Source organism: Dama dama, chromosome 31 (assembly GCF_033118175.1).
Source record: "Dama dama isolate Ldn47 chromosome 31, ASM3311817v1, whole genome shotgun sequence".
NCBI classification, from domain to species: domain Eukaryota; kingdom Metazoa; phylum Chordata; class Mammalia; order Artiodactyla; family Cervidae; genus Dama; species Dama dama.
This window is the reverse complement of record NC_083711.1, coordinates 3,704,120-3,718,958: the sequence shown is the minus strand read 5'-3', so window position 1 is coordinate 3,718,958 and position 14,839 is coordinate 3,704,120.

Genomic DNA, 14,839 nt, shown 5'->3' with positions numbered 1-14,839 from the left:
CTCATGTATTTCACAGCTTTTGAATCTCTTCATGGTTTTCACACCTTTTCAGGCTCTTCATGTTTTTGATCACCGTTTCATGCTCCTCCTATTTTTCAGACCGTTTCATGCTCCTCATATTTTTGACACCTTTTGAAGCTCTTCATATATTTCACACCTTTTCAGGCTCTTCATGTTTTTGAACACCGCTTCATGCTCCTCCTATTTTTTAGACCACTTAATGCTCCTCATCTATTTCACACCTTTTGAAGCTCTTCATATTTTTCACACCTTTTCATGCTCTTGATGTTTTTCAACACCGCTTCATTCTCATCCTCTTTTTCAGAACGTTTCATGCTCCTCATATTTTTGACACCTTTTGAAGCTCTTCATATTTTTCACATCTTTTGAAGCTCTTCATATTTTTCACACCTTTTGAAGCTCTTCATATTTTTCACACCTTTTCAGGCTCTTCATGATTTTCAACACCGCTTCATGCTCCTCCTATTTTTCAGACCCTTTCATGCTCATCTAATTTTTGATACCTTTTGAAGCTCTTCATATTTGTCACACCTTTTGAAGCTCTTCATATTTTTCATATTTTTGAATCTCTTCATATTTTCACACCTTTTCAGGCTCTTCATGTTTTTCAACACCGCTTCATGCTCCTCCTATTTTTCAGAACGTTTCATGCTCATCTCATTTTGACACCTTTTGAAGCTCTTCATATTTTTCACACCTTTTGAAGCTCTTTATATTTTTCACACCTTTTCAGGCTCTTCATGATTTTCAACATCGCTTCATGCTCCTCCTATTTTTCAGACCTTTTCATGCTCATCTCATTTTTGATACCTCTTGAAGCTCTTCATATTTGTCACACCTTTTGAAGCTCTTCATATTTTTGAAGCTCTTCATATTTTCACACCTTTTCAGGCTCTTCATGTTTTTCAACCCCTCTTCATGCTCCTCCTATTTTTCAGACCGTTTAATGCTCCTCATGTATTTCACACTTTTTAAGCTCCTCATATTTTTCACACCTTTTCAGGCTCTTCATGTTTTTCAACGCCTCTTCATGCTCCTCCTATTTTTCAGACCGTTTCATGCTCATCTCATTTTTGACACCTTTTGAAGCTCTTCATATTTTTCACACCTTTTGAAGCTCTTCATATTTTTCACACTTTTTCAGGCTGTTCATATTTTTGAACACAGCTCCATGCTCCTCCTATTTTTCAGACCGTTTCATGCTCCTCATATTTTTGACACCTTTTGAAACTCTTCATATTTTTTACACCTTTTCAGGCTCTTCATGTTTTTCAACACCGTTTCATGATCCTCCTATTTTTCAGACCGTTTCATGCTCATCTCATTTTTGAAACCTTTTGAAGCTTTTCATATTTTTCACAACTTTTTAGGCTCTTCATGTTTTTCCACACCACTTCATGCTCCTATTTTTCAGCCCGTTTCATGGTCCTCATGTATTTCACACCTTTTGAAGCTCTTCATATTTTTCACACCTTTTCAGGCTCTTCATGTTTTTCAACACCATTTCATGCCGCATCTATCTTTCAGACCGTTTCATTCTTCTCATATTTTTGACACCATTTGAAGCTCTTCATATTTTTCACACCTTTTCAGGCTCTTCATGTTTTGCCACACCACTGCATGCTTCTCTTATTTTTCAGAAAGGTTTCATGCTCCACCTGAATTTCACACCTTTTGAAGCTATTCATATTTTTCACAACTTTTCAGCCTCTTCATGTTACTGATCACCGTTTCATGCTCCTCCTATCTTTCAGACCGTTTCATGCTTCTCATATTTTTGACACCATTTGAAGCTCTTCATATTTTTCACACATTTTCTGGCACTTCATGTTTTTGAACACCGCTCATGATCCTCCAAAATTTCAGACCGTTTCATGCTCTTCATATTTTTGACACCTTTTGAAGCTCTTCATATTTTTTCAAACCTTATCAGGCTCTTCATATTTTTCCACACCACTTCATGCTTCTCATATTTTTCAGATCGTTTCATGCTCCTCATGAATTTCACACCTTTTGAAGCTCTTCATATTTTTCACACCTTTTCAGGCTTTTCATGTTATTCAACACCACTTCATGCTACTCCTGTTTTTCAGACCGTTTCATGCTCCTCATATTTTTGACACCTTGAGAAGCTCTTCATATTTTTAACACCTTTTCAGGCTCTTCATATTTTTCAACACCGTTTCATGCTGCTTCTATTTTTCAGGCCGTTTCATGCTCCTCATATTTTTCACACCTTTTGAAGCTCTTCATATTTTTCACACCTTTTCAGGCTCTTCATGTTTTTCAACACCGTTTCATGCTGCTTCTATTTTTCAGACCGTTTCATGCTCCTCATTTATTTCACACCTTTTGAAGCTCTTCATATTTTTCACACCTTTTCAGGCTCGTCATGTTTTTCCACACCGCTTCATGCTCCTCCTATTTTTCAGACCGTTTCATGCCCATCTCATTTTGACATCTTTTGATGCTCTTCATATTTTTCACACCTTTTTAAGCTCTTCATATATTTCACACATTTTCAGGCTCTTCATGTTTTTCAACACCACTTCATGCTCCTCCTACTTTTCAGACCGTTTCATGCTCCTTCTGTATTTCACACCTTTTGAAGCTCTTCATATATTTCACACATTTTCAGGCTCTTCATGTTTTTCAACACCACTTCATGCTCCTCCTATTTTTCAGACCGTTTCATGATCCTCATATATTTATAAGCTTTTGAAGCTCTTCATATTTTTCACACCTTTTCAGGCTCTTCATGTTTTTCAAAACCAATTCATGCTCCTCCTATTTTTCAGACTGTTTCATACTCCTCATAATTTTGACATCTTTTGAAGCTCTTCATATTTTTCACAACTTTTCAGGCTCTTCACGTTTTTGAACACCTCTTCATGTTCCTCCTATTTTTCAGACCGTATCATGCTCCTCATATATTTCACACGTTTTGAAGCTCTTCATATTTTTCATACCTTTTCAGGCTCTTCATGTATTTCAACACCAATTCATGCTCCTACTATTTTTCAGACCGTTTCATGCTCATCTCATTTTTGACACCTTTCGAAGCTGTTTATATTTTTCACACCTTTTGAAGCTCTTCATATTTTTCACACGTTTTCATGCCCTTCATGTTTTTCATCACCGCTTCATGCTCCTCCTATATTTCAGACCGTTTCATGCTCCTCATATTTTTGACACCTTTTGAAGCTCTTCATATATTTCACACCTTTTCAGGCTCTTCTTTTTTTTCAACACCACTTCATGCTCCTCCTATTTTTCAGACCGTTTCATGCTCATTTCATTTTTGACACCTTTTGAAGCACTTCATATTTTTCAAACCTTTTCAGGCTTTTCATGTTTCTGAACACCGCTTCATGCTCCTCCTATTTTTCACACCTTTTGAAGCTCTTCATATTTTTCACAGCTTTTCTGGCTGCACATGTTTTTAAACACCACTTCATGTTCCTCATCTTTTTCAGTCTGTTTCATGCTCCTCATATTTTTCACACCGTTTGATGCTCTTCATATTTTTCACACGTTTTCTGGCTCTTCATGTTTTTGATCACCGTTTCATGCTCCTCCTATTTTTCAGACCGTTTCATGCTCCTCATATTTTTGACAATTTTATAAGCTCTTCATATTTTTCACACTTTTTCAGGCTCTTCATGTTTTTGAACACCGCTTCATGCTCCTCCTATTTTTCAAACTTTTTGAAGCCCTTCATGTTTTTCACACCTTATCAGCCTCTTCATGTTTTTGAACACCTCTTCATGCTATTCCTCTTTTTCAGACCTTTTCATGCTCCTCATGTATTTCACACGTTTTGAAGCTCTTCATATTTTTCACATCTTTTCAGGCTCTTCATGTATTTGAACACTGCTTCATGCTCCTCCTATTTTTCAGACCGTTTCAAGCTCCTCATATTTTTGACACCTTTTGAAGCTCTTCATATTTTTCACACCTTTTCAAGCTCTTCATGTTTTTCAACACCGCCTCATGCTCCTCCTATTTTTCAGAACGTTACATGCTCCTCATGTATTTCACACTTTTTGAAGCTCTTCATATTTTTCACACTTTTTAGCCTCTCCATGTTTCTGATCACCACTTCATGCTCCTATTTTTGAGACCGTTTCATGCTCATCTCATTTTTGACACCTTCTGAAACTCTTCATTTTTTTCACACCTTTGGAGCTCTTCATATTCTTCACACGTTTTCAGGTTCTTCATGTATTTCAACAATGCTTCTTACTCCTCCTATTTTTCAGACGGTTTCATGCTCCTTATAGTTTTCACAGCTTTTGAAGCTCTTCATATTCTTCACACCTTTTCAAGCTCTTCATATTTTTCAAACCATTTGAAGCTCTTCATATTTTTAACACGTTTTCAGGCTCTTCATGTTTTTGAACACCGCTTCATGCTCCTCCTATTTTTCAGACCGTTTCATACTCCTCATGTATTTCACACCTTTTGAAGCTCTTCATATTTTTCAGACTTTTTCAGGCTCTTCATGTTTTTGAACACCGCTTCTTGCTCCTCCTATTTTTCAGACCGTTTCATGCTCCTCTTGTATTTCACACCTTTTGAAGCTCTTCATATTTTTCACACCTTTTCAGGCTCTTCATGTTTTTGAACACCACTTCATGCTCCTCCTATTTGTCAGACCGTTTCATGCTCCTCATATTTTTGACACCTTTTGAAGCTCTTCATATTGTTCACACCTTTTCAGGCTCTTCTTGTTTTTCAACAGCGCCTCATGCTCTTCCTATTTTTCAGAACGTTACATGCTCCTCATGTATTTCACACCTTTTGAAGCTCTTCATAATTTTCACACCTTTTCAGGCTCTTCATGTTTTTGAACACAGCTTCATGCTCCTGCTTTTTTCAAGGTCGTTTCATGCCTCTCATATTTTTGACCCCTTTTGAAGCTCTTCATATTTTTCACACCTTTTCAGGCTCTTCATGATTTTCAATACCGCTTCCTGATCCTCCTATTTTTCAGACCGTTTCATGCTCATCTCATTTTTGACACCTTTTGTAACTCTTCATGTTTTCTACACCTTTTCAGGCTTTTCACGTTTTTGAACACCCCTTCATACTCCTCCTATTTTTCAGGCCGTTTCATGCTCCTTATATTTTTGACACCTTTTGAAGTTCTTCATTTTTTTCACACCTTACAGGCTCTTCATGGTTTACAACACCACTTCATGCTCCTCCTATTTTTCAGCCTGTTTCATGCTCCTCATATATTTGACACCTTTTGAAGCTCTTCAGATTTTTCACACCTTTTCAGGCTCTTCATATTTTTCAACACCGCTTCATGCTCCCCCTATATTTCAGACCGTTCATGCCTCTCATATTTTTGAAACCTTTTGAAGCTCTTCATATTTTTCACACCTTTTCAGGCTCTTCATGTTTTTCAACACCATTTCATGCTCCTCCTTTTTTTCAGACCGTTTTATGCTCCTCATATATTTGACACCTTTTGAAGCTCTTCATAATTTCCACACCTTTTCAGGCTCTTCATGTTTTTGAACACCGTTTCATGCTCCTCTTATTTTTTTTTTTATTGTTATTTTTTTTAAATTTTTTTTATTATTTTTATTTTTTTTTCCAGTGGGTTTTGTCATACTTTGATATGAATCAGCCATGGATTTACATTTATTCCCAGTCCCGATTCCCCCTCCCACCTTCCTCTCCACCCGATTCCTCTGGGTCTTCCCAGTGCACCAAGCCGGAGCACTTGTCTCGTGCATCCTACCTGGGCTGGTGATCTGTTTCACCATAGATAGTACACATGCTGTTCTTTGAAATATCCCACCCTCACATTCTCCCACAAAGTTTAAAAGTCTGTTCTGTATTTCTGTGTCTCTTTTTCTGTTCTGCATATAGGGTTATCATTGTCACCTTTCTAAATTCCATATACATGTGTCAGTATGCTGTAATGTTCTTTATCTTTCTGGCTTACTTCACTCTGTAAAATGGGCTCCAGCTTCATCCATCTCATTAGGACTGATTCAAATGAATTCTTTTTAATGGCTGAGTAATATTCCATGGTGTATATGTACCACAGCTTTCTTATCCATTCATCTGCTGACGGGCATCTAGGTTGCTTCCATGTCCTGGCTATTATAAACGGTGCTGCGATGAACATTGGGGTGCACGTGTCTCTTTCAGACGAACCTATGGACACCTTATCTTTGACAAAGGAGGCAAGGATATGCAATGGAAAAAAGACAACCTCTTTAACAAGTGGTGCTGGGAAAACTGGTCAACCACTTGTAAAAGAATGAAAATAGAACACTTTCTAACACCATACACAAAAATAAACTCAAAATGGATTAAAGATCAAATGTAAGACCAGAAACTATAAAACTCCTAGAGGAGAAGATAGGCAAAACACTCTCCGACATAAATCAAAGCAAGATCCTCTATGACCCACCTCCCAGAATATTGGAAATAAAAGCAAAACTAAACAAATGGGACCTAATGAAACTTAAAAGCTTTTGCACTACAAAGGAAACTATAAGTAAGGTGAAAAGACAGCCCTCAGATTGGGAGAAAATAATAGCAAATGAAGAAACAGACAAAGGATTAATCTCAAAAATATACAAGCAAATCCTGCAGCTCAATTCCAGAAAAATAAATGACCCAATAAAAAATGAGCCAAAGAACTAAACAGACATTTCTCCAAAGAAGACATACAGATGGATAACAAACACATGAAAAGATGCTCAACATCACTCATTATTAGAGAAATGCAAATCAAAACCACAATGAGGTACCATTACATGCCAGTCAGGATGGCTGCTATCCAAAAGTCTACAAGCAATAAATGCTGGAGAGGGAGTGGAGAAAAGGGAACCCTCTTATACTGTTGGTGGGAATGCACACTAGTACAGCCGCTATGGAAAACGGTGTAGAGATTTATTAAAAAACTGAAAATAGAACTGCCATATGACCCAGCAATTCCACTTATGGGCATACACACTGAGGAAACCAGATCCTCTTATTTTTCAGACCGTCTCAAACTCCTCATATTTTTTACACCTTTTGAAGCTCTTCATATATTTCACACCTTTTCAGGCTCTTCATGTTTTTCAACACCGCTTCATGCTCCTCCTATTTTTCAGACCGTTTCATGGTCCTCATATTTTTGACACCTTTTGAAGCTCTTCATATTTTTCACACATTTTCAGGCTCTTCATGCTTTTGAACACCGCTTCATCCTTCTCCAATTTTTCAGACCGTGTCATGCTCCTCATAATTTTGATAATTTTGAAGCTTTTCATATATTTCACACCTTTTCATGCTCTTACTGAATTTCACACAGCTTAATGCTCATCCTATTTTTCAGACCGTTTCATGCTCCTCATATTTTTGCCACCTTTTCAAGCTCTTCATATTTTTCACACCTTTTCAGGCTCTTCATGTTTTTCAAGACTACTTCATGCTCCTCCTATTTTTCAGATCGTTTCATGCTCCTCGTATTTTTGACAACTTTTGAAGCTCTTCATAATTTTCACACCATTTCAGGCTCTTCAGGTTTTTCACCACCGTTTCTTGCTCCTCCTATTTTTCAGACCGTTTCATTCTCCTCATATTTTTGACACCTTTTGAAGCTCTTCATATTTTTCACACCTTTCCATGTCTTCATGTTTTTGAACACCACTCATGCTGCTCCTATTTTTCAGACCGTTTCATGCTCCTCATATGTTTGACACATTTTGAAGCTCTTCATATTTTTCACACCTTTCCTGGTTCTTCATGTTTTTGAACACCGCTTCATGCTCCTCCTATTTTTCAGACCGTTTCATGCTGCTCATATTTTGACACCTTTTGAAGCTTTTCATATTTTTCACACCTTTTCAGACTCTTCATATTTTTCAACACAACTTCATGCTCCTCCTATTTTTCAGACCGTTTCATGCTCCTCATATATTTGACATCTTTTGAAGCTCTTCATGTCTTTCACACCTTTTCTGCCTCTTCATGTTTTTCAACACCGTTTCATGCTCCTCCTATTTTTTAGAGCGTTTCATGCTCGTCATATTTTTGACTCCTTTTGAAGCTCTTCATATATTTCACACCTTTTCAGGCTCTTCATGTTTTTCAACACTGCTTCATGCTCCTCCTATTTTTCAGACCGTGTCATGCTCCTCATATTTTTGACACCTTTTGAAGCTCTTCATATATTTCACACCTTTTCAGCCTCTTCATGTTTCTCAACACCGCCTCATGCTCCTCCTATTTTAAGACCGTTTCCTGCTGCTCATATTTTTCACACCTTTTGAAGCTTTTCATATTTTTCACAGGTTTTCAGGTTCTTCATGTTTTTCAACACCGTTTCATGCTCCTCCTATTTTTCAGACCGTTACATTCTCCTCATATTTTTGACACCTTTTGAAGCTCTTCATATTTTCACACCTTTTCAGGCTCTTCATGTTTCTCAACACCACTTCATTCTACTTCAATATTTCAGACCGTTTCATGCTCCTCATATTAATGACACCTTTTGAAGCCCTTCATATATTTCGCACCTGTACACGCTCTTCATGTTTTTCAAAACCGCTTCATGCTCCTCCTCTTTTTCAGACCGTTTCATGCTCCTCAAATTTTTGACACCATTTGAAGCTCTTCATATTTTTTCACACCTTTTCAGGCTCGTCATATTTTTCAACACGGCTTCATGCTCCTCCTATTTTTCAGACAGTTTCATGCTCCTCTTATTTTTGACACCTTTGAAGCTCTTCACATATTTCACACATTTTCAGGCTATACATGTTTTTCAACATCGCATCATGCTGCTCCTATTTTTCATACCGTTTCATGCTCCTCATATTTTTCACACATTTTGAAGCTTTCATATTTTTCACAGCTTTTCAGGCTCTTCATGTTTTTCAACACCGCTTCATGCTCCTCCTATTTTTCAGACCGTTTCATGCTCCGCATATTTTTGACACCTTTTGAAGCTCTTCATATATTTCACACCTTTTCAGGCTATACATGTTTTTCAACACCGTTTCATGGTCCTCCTATTTTTCAGACCGTTTCATGCTCCTCATATATTTCACACCTTTTGAATCTCTTCCTATTTTTCACACCTTTTCAGTCTCTTCATGTTTTTGAACACCATTTCAGGCTCCTCCTATTTTTCAGACTGTTTCATGCTCCTCATATTTTTGACACCTTTTGAAGCTCTTCATATATTTCACAGCTTTTCAGGCTCTTCATGTTTTTGAACACCATGTCATGCTCCTCCTATTTTTCAGACTGTTTCATGCTCCTCATATTTTTGACACCTTTTGAAGCTCTTCATATATTTCACACCTTTTCAGTCTCTTCATGTTTTTGAACACCATTTCAGGCTCCTCCTATTTTTCAGACTGTTTCATGCTCCTCATATTTTTGACACCTTTTGAAGCTCTTCATATATTTCACTCCTTTTCATGCTCTTCCTGAATTTCAACACAGCTAAATGCTCCTCCTATTTTTCAGACCGTTTCATGCTCCTCATATTTTTGCCACCTTTTCAAGCTCTTCATATTTTTCACACCTCTTCAGGCTCTTCTTGTTTTTCAACACCGCTTCATGCTCCTCCTAATTTTCAGACCGTTTCATGCTCCTCATATTTTTGATACGTTTTGAAGCTCTTCATATTTTTCACACCTTTTCAGGCTCTTCATGTTTTCTACACCGCTTCATGCTCCTTCTATTTTTGAGACCGTTTGATGCTCCTCATTTTTTGGACACCTTTTGAAGCTCTTCGTATTTTTCAAACCTTTTCAGGCTCTTCATGTTTTTGAACACGGTCTCTTGCTCCTCCTATTTTTCAGACCGTTTCATGCTCCTCTTATTTTTGACATCTTTGAAGCTCTTCATATATTTCACACATTTTCAGGCTATACATGTTTTTCAACATCGCATCATGCTGCTCATATTTTTCACACATTTTGAAGCTTTTCATATTTTTCACAGCTTTTCAGGCTCTTACTGAATTTCAGCACAGCTTAATGTTCCTCCTATTTTTCAGACCGTTTCATCCTCCTCATATTTTTGACACCTTTTGAAGCTCTTCATATATTTCACACCTTTTCAGGCTATACATGTTTTTCAACACCGCTTCATGGTCCTCCTAATTTTCAGACCATTCATGCTCCTCATATATTTCACACCTTTTGAATTTCTTCCTATTTTTCACACCTTTTCAGTCTCTTCATGTTTTTGAACACCATTTCAGGCTCCTCCTATTTTTCAGACTGTTTCATGCTCCTCATATTTTTGACACCTTTTGAAGCTCTTCATATATTTCACACCTTCAGGCTCTTCAGGTTTTTCAACACCGCTTCATGATCCTCCTATTTTTCAGACCGTGTCATGCTCCTCATAATTTTGAAAATTTTAAAGCTTTTCATATATTTCACACGTTTTCATGCTCTTACTGAATTTCAACACAGCTTAATGCTCATCCTATTTTTCAGACCGTTTCATGCTCCTTATATTTTTGCCACCTTTTCAAGCTCTTCATATTTTTCAAACCTTTTCAGGCTCTTCATGTTTTTGAACACGGTCTCTTGCTCCTCCTATTTTTCAGACAGTTTCATGCTCCTCATATTTTTGACACCCCTTGAATCTCTTCATATTTTTCACACTTTTTCAGGCTCTTCAGGGTTTTGAACACCATTTCATGCTCCTCCTATTTTTCAGACCGTTTCATGCTCCTCATATTTTTGACACCTTTTGAAGCTCTTCATATTTTTCACACCTTTTCAGGCTCTTCATATTTTTGAACACCGTTTCATGTTCCTCATATTTTTGACACCTTTTGAAGCTCTTCATATTTTTCACACCTTCTCAGGCTCTTCATGTTTTCAACACCGTTTCATGCTCCACCTATTTTTCAGACCATTTCATGCTCCTCATATTTTTGAGATCTTTTGAAGCTCTTCATATTTTTCACACCTTTTCAGGCTCTTCATATTATTGAACACCGCTTCATGCTCCTCCTATTTTTCAGACCGTTTCATGATCCTCATATATTTGTAAGCTTTTGAAGCTCTTCATATTTTTCACACCTTTTCAGGCTCTTCATGTTCTTCAAAACCAATTCATGCTCCTCCTATTTTTCAGACTGTTTCATACTCCTAATAATTTTGACATCTTTTGAAGCGCTTCATATTTTTCACACCTTTTCAGGCTCTTCATGTTCTTCAACACCGCTTCATGCTCCTCCTATTTTTCAGACCGTTTCATGCTCCTCATATTTTTGACACCTTTTGAAGTGCTTCATATTTTTCACACCTTTTCCGGCTCTTCATGTTTTTCAAAACCAATTCATGCTCCTCCTATTTTTCAGACTGTTTCATGCTCCTCATAAATTTGACATCTTTTGAAGCACTTCATATTTTTCACACCTTTTCAGGCTCTTCATGTTCTTCAACACCGCTTCATGCTCCTCCTATTTTTCAGACCGTTTCATGCTCCTCATATTTTTGACAACTTTTGAAGTGCTTCATATTTTTCACACCTTTTCAGGCTCTTCATGTTTTTCAAAACGGCTTCATGCTCCTCGTATTCTTCAGAAATTTTCATGATCCTCCTTTATTTGACATCTTTTGAAGCTCTGCATGTTTTTCACACCTTCTCAGACTCTTCATGTTTTTCAACACCGCTTCATACTCCTCCTATTTTTCAGACTGTTTCATGCTTTTCATATTTTTCACAATTTTGAAGCTCTTCATATTTTTCACACCTTTTCAACTCTTAATGTTTTCGAACACCGCTTCACGCTCCTCCTATTTTTCAGACCGTTTCATGCTCCTCAAATTTTTGAGACCTTTTGAAGCTCTTCATATTTTTTCCACCTTTTCAGGCTCTTCATTTTTGTGAACTCCGCTTCATGTTCCTCCTATTTTTCAGACCGTGTCATGCTCCTCATATTTTTGACACCTTTTGAAGCTCTTCATATTTTTCAAACATTTTCAGGCCCTTCATGTTTTTCAATACCACTTCATGCTCCTCTATTTTTCAGACCGTTTCATGCTCCTCATATATTTCACATATTTTCAGGCTCTTCACGTTTTTGAACACCGCTTCATGATCCTCCTGTTTTTCAGAACGTTTCATACTCCTCATATTTTTCACACCTTTTGAAGCTCTTCATATTTTTCACACCTTTTCAGGCTCTTCATGCTTTTGAACACCGCTTCATGGTCCTTCTATTTTTCAGAACGTTTCATGTTCCTATTATTTTTGACATCTTTTGAAGCTCTTCATATATTTCACACCTTTTCATGCGCTTCATGTTTTTCAACATCGCTTCATGCTCCTCCTATTTTTCAGACCGTCTCATGCTACTCATATTTTTGACACCTTTTGAAGCTCTTCCTATTTTTCAAACCTTTTCATGCTCTTCACGTTTTTCAACAACGCTTCATGTTCCTCCTATTTTTCATGCTCCTCATAATTTTCACACCTTTTGAAGCTCTTCATATTTTTCAAACCTTTTCAGGCCTTTCATATTTTTGAACACCGTTTCATGCTCCTACTATTTTTAAGACCGTTTCATGCTCCTCATATTTTTAACACCTTTTGAAGCTCTTCATATTTTCACACCTTTTCATGTTTTTGAACACCATTTCATGCTCCTCATATTTTTCACACATTTTGCAGCTCTTCATATTTTTCACGCCTTTTCATGATCTTCATGTTTTTCAACACCAATTTATGCTCCTCCTATATTTTAGACCGTTTCATGCTCCTCATATTTTTCACACCTTTTCAGGCTCTTCATGTTTTTGAACACCGCTTCATGCTCCTCCTATTTTTCAGACCCTTTGATGCTCTTCATATTTTTGACACCTTTTGAAGCTCTTCATATATTTCACACCTTTTCAGGCTCTTAATGTTTTTCAACAGTGCTTCATGCTCCTCCTATTTTTCAGACCGTTTCATGCTCATCATATTTTTGACACTTTTTGTAGCTCTTCATACATTTCACACCTTTTCAGGCTATTCATGTTTTTCAACACCGCTTCATGCTCCTCCTATTTTTCAGACCGTTTCATGCTCCTCCTATATTTGACACCTTTTGAAGCTCTTCATATATTTCACACCTTTTCAGGCTCTTCAGGTTTTTCAACACAGTTTCATGTTCCTCCTATTTTTCAGACCGTTTCATGCTCCTCCTATTTTTGACACCTTTTGAAGCTCTTCATATATTTCACGCCTTTTCAGGCTCTTCAGGTTTTTCAACACCGCTTCATGCTCCTCCTATTTTTCAGACCGTTTCATGCTCCTCCTATTTTTCAGGCCGTTTCATGCTCCTCATAGTTTTGACACCTTTTGAAGCTCTTCATATTTTACCCACCTTTTCAGGCTATTCATGTTTTTCAACACGGCTTCATGATCCTCCCATTTTTCAGAACGTTTCATGCTCGTCCTATTTTCCAGACCTTTTCATGCTCCTCATGTTTTGCCAACCTTTTGAAGCTCTTCATATTTTTCACACCTTTTCTGGCTCTTAATGTTTTTGAACACCCTTTCATGCTCCTCCTATTTTTCAAACCGTTTCATGCTCCTCATAACTTTCACACCTTATGAAGCTCTTCATATTTTTCACATCTTTTCCGATTCTTCATGTTTTTGAACACTGCTTCATGCTCCTCCTATTTTTCAGACCGTTTCATGCTCCTCATTTATTTCACACCTTCAGAAGCTGTTCATATTTTTCACAGCTTTTCAGGCTCTTCATGTTTTTGAACACCGTTTCATGCTTCTCCTATTTTTCAGACCATTTCATGCTCCTCATATTTTTGAGATCTTTTGAAGCTCTTCATATTTTTCACACCTTTTCAGGCTCCCCATGTTTTTCAACACGGCTTCATGATCCTCCTGTTTTTCAGACCGTTTCATGCTCCTCATATTTTGACGCGTTTTGAAGCTCTTCATTTTTTTCACACCTTTTTAGGCTCTTCATGTTTTTAAACACCACTTCATGCTCCTCCTATTTTTCAGACCGTTTCATGCTCCTCATGTTTTTGACACATTTTGAAGCTCTTCATATTTTTCACACCTTTCAGGCTCTTCATATTTTTGAACACCGTTTCATGCTCCTCCTATTTTTCAGACCGTTTCATGCTCCTCATATTTTTGACACCTTTTGAAGCTCTTCATATTTTTCACACGTTTTCATGCTCTTCATATTTTTGAACACCGCTTCATGCTCCTCCTATTTTTCAGACCGTTTCATGATCCTCATATATTTGTAAGCTTTTGAAGCTCTTCATATTTTTCACACCTTTTCAGGCTCTTCATGTTTTTCAAAACCAATTCATGCTCCTCCTATTTTTCAGACTGTTTCATGCTCCTCATAATTTTGACATCTTTTGAAGCGCTTCATATTTTTCACACCTTTTCAGGCTCTTCATGTTCTTCAACACCGCTTCATGCTCCTCCTATTTTTCAGACCGTTTCATGCTCCTCATATTTTTGATACCTTTTGAAGTGCTTCATATTTTTCACACCTTTTCAGGCTCTTCATGTTTTTCAAAACCGCTTCATGCTCCCCGTATTCTTCAGAAATTTTCATGATCCTCATATATTTGACATCTTTTGAAGCTCTGCATGTTTTTGACACCTTCTCAGACTCTTCATGTTTTTCAACACCGCTTCATACTCCTCCTATTTTTCAGACTGTTTCATGCTTTTCATATTTTTCACAACTTTTGAAGCTCTTCATATTTTTCACACCTTTTCAACTCTTAATGTTTTCGAACACCGCTTCACGCTCCTCCTATTTTTCAGACCGTTTCATGCTCCTCAA